The 5906-nt window shown below is 46.5% G+C and overlaps 1 pseudogene; it reads left to right on the forward strand.

The window, feature by feature from the left end:
• Window positions 1-2188: 2188 nt before the first annotated feature.
• LOC147449462 (uncharacterized) lies at window positions 2189-2989 on the forward strand (annotated as a pseudogene).
• Window positions 2990-5906: the final 2917 nt, after the last annotated feature.

A 5906-nucleotide genomic window follows, 5' to 3' on the forward strand; every position in this document is an offset into this window, starting at 1 on the left:
TACATTTCTACCCGCCAGGTTAGCTTGGAAACCAGTCTACCTGTTGAGCTTGCTGTGGAATCTATCCATGACCCACTGCCACCTTTGAGCCATTGTTATCCCAAGCCCAAAGGGGATCCCTAGTAGTCTGAACACCACTCCATCCTGAATGATTGCGCATCCTTGTTCTTCCACCCACCTAGGGAGCGGGCCCCGGGGACCTTGGGGCTTTGATCCCTGTTTTGGTGTGATTGATTCTGGACCCTGAGGCTATGCAGAAAGTATTGAGGCATTCCCAAAAGGCTTTCAGAGAGGTGTCGTTGTTTTGCAGCAGACCATTAGTGTCGTCAGCAAATCGAGATAAGCACTGTTGGTTCCCGTTAGGTAGCTTGATTCCTCTAAGGCTACCTTGTTGCATTTGATCTTTTACTAACCAATTTAGGGAGTCAGATGAAGTGGCGAATAGCAGAGGAGCAAGAGGACATCCCTGCCTGACCGATATACTAAGGGGGAACGCTTCTGACAAACCTTTGTTAATAGCTACGCGGGCTTGGGCGTTGCCTAGTAGTGTTTGCACAAACCTTACAATCTTGGGTCCAAACCCCATCATAGTTAGGCTTTCCAAAATGAACGACCATTCAAGTCTGTCGTATGCTTTGTCAAAGTCGACCTTGATGAAGACGTAGTCTTGAACTGATTCTTCAGCATATTCTATTTCTTCCCACATGGCTATCACTGCTTCTAGGAGTCGACGCCCTTTGATAAATCCTTTCTGCTCAGAGCACAACCATTCGGCAAGGGCTGGGGCAATTCTGAGGGCGATGGCTTTAGCAAAGATTTTGTATGCTGCATTTAGCATAGTCAATGGTCTCTAGTTAGATAGTATTTCCTTAGGACCTTTTTTGTGAAGCAGCTTAATGATCCCAGTGTTGAGTTGAGTCGGCAGGGCTCCAAATTTCACAGCTTCTTGCCACACCATGAGCAGGATAGGTGCTAAGACATCTCTAAAGGTTTGGTAGAACTCAGTAGGGAGGCCATCAATGCCAGGTGTTTTCTTCAATTTAAGAGCATCTATGGCCCTTTTAATTTCTCACAGTGATAGTTCTGAATCTAGTTGGTTGCTCAGATGAGGAGGGATCACTCTTTTCCTGTAGCTTCTAATAATACTTCTCGCAAGGATGACCGACTCATCTTGAGCTTCTGAAGGGCTTGATAGCTGAGCGTAGTGGTCTCTGGCCACATCAAGGTTTTCCTCCTTTGAAGTGGCTGTCCCTCTGGTCCCTACAAGCATTGGGACCATTTCTCTCTAATGCTTCTTTTTGAGGCTTCTGAACATAGCTTTGGATGGTTTGTCTACTTTCCCTGCCCACCATTCTCTAAAGAATGCTTCGGTGTGCTGCAGTGAAATTTCTTCTTTTAGCTTGAGTTGATATCGAAGGGAGGTAATTTTGTTCTGCACTGCCTGGTCCTGCTCCTCCCTACTACAGGCTTCAAGTTCTATAAGTTCATTATAGATGGAGTCCTTCCTTTTCCTTTGAATCTCTGTAACCTTTTTCCTAAAAGAAATCAGGGAGAGTTGGGTGTTGGTGAGCGCCAGCTTCCAAGCTTTGGCCGGTGTGTTTCCCTTTGAGAAAGCTTGTACCCAAATAGCTTTTATGCAGTTCTGGACCTCCTCTAACCGAAACAGTGATGGGTCTGTGTGGAACCAATGGTTCCTTATCTTGTTGCATTTGTTGTCCATCGTGATGATTAACGGATAGTGGTCTGACGCGCAGGAGGTGGCTCTAGTAGCAGCTTTGATCCTGTTGAATTGTCTGGCTAGAGAGGTACTAACGTAACATCTATCAAGACGAGCCTTTCGAGCAAGGCTCCCTCTTGAGTAGTTTTGCCAGGTGTAATCTCCTTGTGTTCCTATGTCCCAAAGGTCAAGCTGTTCTTTCAGGTTGCTCCATTCTTGTTTCTCAGTTCCCCCACTACTTGCCCCTTCATAAGGTATCTATCCTCCATAGACTCTACCATATTGAAGTCCCCCATCAGGATGGTCTATCCCTTGTGCTGTGCGATTTGTCTCCAAAGTTTGGTCTTGTCTTTAACCGAATCCCCTGCGTATATTGAGATCAACAGAAAGCTGATGGGTGCCTCGATGAAAAGAGCAACCCAATACTCACCTGTTGACGATAGTGTTCGATTGATTTTCTAGTTCAAAGGAATGCCCAAGGCAGTTCCCCTTGAACCTCTGCTGTGCAAGGAGTGAACCCACAACCGTTCCTTGGATATCAATTGAAGCCTCTGCTCCAACTCTTGCCTTGCAATTTTGACTTCTTGTAGTCCTATCACGTTGTCAGGCGTTTTTTGGAATGGGCAAAAAGCCAATCTCTAGCGTCGGAATGTTTGTCAAATCGTCTCATGAGTTATGTGTGCTTGCAGTTGGTGGTCTCGACTTGGTCAATGAGGGCAGATGCGGTGGCAAGGCTTTTTGGGTCAGACAGTTGGTATGATTTGTGGTTGTGGTATGCATGCATCTCCCTCTTCTTGTCCTGGAAGGCCTCAATCCCATGCCCCTATCAATCTCGTTGTTGTGCTTGATACCAGTGGGAGCATTTGGGGCTTTTGGCTTTGGATCTAATCATGATGCTTCTATCATGCATGTCATATGTGAGGTCTCAGGGGGTACATTCTCGTTCATCCAGGCTGAAGGAAGAGTCCGGGATGCTTTTGCTCAGTGCATTGGTGGCTTACTGAGTGTGCTAGCCCAAGATGTAGAGTTAAACGTTTCTTGCTCGTCGCCTGGTGTGCATATTAATGTGATACATGCTGGCAGCTATGACAATTGTGTTGTACACGTGGGCAGCATGGTCAACTGATTTATCATGAGAGTCAATCATTGGGAGATCAACCGATTGAAGAGGTAAGAAGGACTAACTGAGGATGTAAAAAACAGTTCAAAAGTCGTTGCTAGATATAGAAGGCGGTATGGGGGCACTGAGGTGGCGTAGCTAGCACAACCGAGCGAGAGGGCGCTGTCTGAGAGCGGGTGGCCAGGTCAAGCAGGAGGAGAACGATTGAAGGGGAGCATCAAGAGGCCGAGAGGGAGCCATGTGAAGGGGGGCTCGGTATTGGCAGCAGCAAAAATGAGGAGAGCAAAGCCAAGGACAACTAGCTGAATAAGGAGAGATGCGAGATGGGCTACAGAGAGGGTATTTTCGAAAGGGAAAAAGTGCAGGCACTTCCAGAGAGAGGACACGACATGTTATTCGAGATTCAGGAGCTTGTTGCTAGAAGTTTATGTTTGCGCCTCTTGAAAATTTTGCTCTCCTCTTTCGAAATGTTTTGTGATGCTTGCCTTCTTATCAACACACCATAGCCATATCTTCCCTTCTATGCATATCAGCCCTTGTTTTTTTTTTCGACACACCATAGGGCCCACAGGGGGAGGTGCTTATCCCTTCCAAATATTAGCCATGTTACATGGTCGGACAAGGGCCGCGTACCATCGGGAAAGAGCCACGCGTAGGCATCATCATGGCCACCTAATTGATGCACCACATGCTGGGAACGGCGGAGAGAACTCGTAGAAACCAGCTAGGAACCTCCTCCTCGTGTGACCCACCCCAGGAGGAGGATGCACTAGAGTGTCCAAGGGCAAGAGCCCTAGCAACGTGAACACCAGGTGAGCACAAGGTGTCCCTCTAGAGTGCGACCCAACGGGGGATTTGAACCCACAACCCATAGGTTGAGAGGCCAAAGCCTTACCGTTAGTCCGCCATATGGAGTTCATAGGTGCTATAGTGTGAAGACTTGATGTAAGGGTTATGCACATCCCTGGGTCTTGTATGCAATCTTGCAAGGTTGATTTGATATGAGGCTTTTAAGTCTCTTTTCTATGACTTTTGTCGACAGAGCTTACAGATAATGTGAATTTGAATCTATAAAGGGCTGATTTGTGAGATTGGGCAAATGTATTGCAATTGAGATCCCAGCTTGGGCTATGGCCAAGGTTGTAAGGTACGTAGTATTCGGTACGTGTTCGGTATGTACTGTACGTTGTACCGTATGGATTGGGCCATAAGGTACATAAAATTCGTAGTATATTTTATAAAAGCTAAAAATACAAAGAATTTCAAATTTATATACAACCTATCTAGTTTAAAAACACTTCACAATACTTAAACATAGCCACAACTTTCAAAAAACACTTAAAATCACCCCACAAGTTAAGTAACCGCTAGATAACTCTGTAACACAATTAACGCACACTTCAAAGTTGAATACAAAACTTACAATCTTTCGCGAGATCAGGACTCGAGTGCCTCGTTGCAGACTCCAAACACAAAGGGAGGGAGGGAGGGAGGGAGGGAGGGAGGGAGAAAGAACCTTATTGGTGGCGGCAAATCCTTCCTTGGTCTCTGTGCAGACACTGTGTAGAGACTCTGTTCTACTCTCTGGTTCTCTGTTGTGATAATAACCAGTATAGGATAGGTGGACTTATTAAAAGCCTCGCCCAACCAGTCTGACCACAGGGAATAGGCACTGTCGGTGAATTTTTTTTTTCCCGAGAAAAAGATAGGATATTTTTTTTTATAATAAATTTCTAAAACACTGGGTACGTACGGAATCGTACAGTACGCACGGATACCATACGAACGTACCGTACGGTACGGAACCAGACTGTACGTACGTATGGAAACAACCTTGGCTATGGCTATGCATTTTGGTTGTTGAGGCTGAGATCTTTTGTTTTGGGGACTATGTATGCAACAAGTAGAAATACTATGGTTGGTTATGCAGTTATGGTGAGCTGTCACTTGATCTATGAGCTTGTATCTTTTTGTTGAGCTGAGTCGGGTAGATATACAGCCGTTACGTATTTTGTGCAAGGCTTGGGGACTCTCTGTTCTTGCATGCAGGTTGCACGTATTTGAGTGATAGGTTTGTGATCCGGAACTGGCAGAGAGGCCAAGCTATAGGGGTTTTTTGTCTCGGCTTTTCTTTGTCAACGTCTATCGGATAGTTCTGAGTCCAAGCTTTGATCTTCTTTGCTTTGTTGGGGTCGGTCAGCCCCTTTATATTCCATGAGAGCCGCTTCATTTATTGCTTTTTCTATCTTTTCTGCTCTTTGCCTGGGTCCTTGGTGAGGGTTGCGTTGCTGAGTTAGGACTCCTCTTGTTATCCTTTTGTACCTCCATCGGGGATGGGCTAGCTTCTGGACAGCTTGCATGTCGAAGGGCAACATTCTCCTTGTTTGTTTCCATGCTGCTAGATGCTTTGTTGAGGTCAATGGCAGAACCTCTGCCTGTTTTGTTGACTTGCTCTTCTAGCCTTGACTCTGTGTCTTGTTCCTCTTTTGAGTCCTACCCCATCGAGTCTGCCACCTTTGAGTCCTCCCATTCTAGGAGTGAGGCTAGGAGGGCATATCTGTTTGCCTGCCTAGGCTTGGCTCTATCATTCGAGGGTTTTTCTGCAGCTGGCCGAGTGGCTCTATTACTCTGCTGAGAGATAGGCTAGGGCGCTTGTTGACTTTCCCTCTTTACCTGATCCCTTGGTGTAGGTTCTGGTTTAGGGTTTTTGATCGGGCAATCCCAAACGAAGTGCCCTTTCGTTCCACAGTGAAAGCATGCGTTCGGTAAGTACTTGTAAGACAGAGGTTGTTCAAATACTTCTCCATCGTCAAGGGCGATGATCATTGCCAGGGGGAGGTCCTCAGAGATATCGATCTCTATAAGAGCTTGCGGGTGTTAGGAGGGGATTTATTCTCCCCGTGGGCGTCCTCCTAGGACCTTACCTAATTGTGACCCTATCACCTTCAAGTGGTTGTGGAAGTGCAGGGCAGGTTAGGGAACTCCACCCACACTAGGAAGTGTGATAGCGCATCTCTCTCAGCGTTATACTCCTTGTGCCATTTGAACAGGCAGAGAGGGGAGGAGCGC

Source organism: Adiantum capillus-veneris, chromosome 10, assembly GCF_014529385.1.
Source record: "Adiantum capillus-veneris isolate H3 chromosome 10, ASM1452938v2, whole genome shotgun sequence".
Lineage (NCBI taxonomy): Eukaryota > Viridiplantae > Streptophyta > Polypodiopsida > Polypodiales > Pteridaceae > Adiantum > Adiantum capillus-veneris.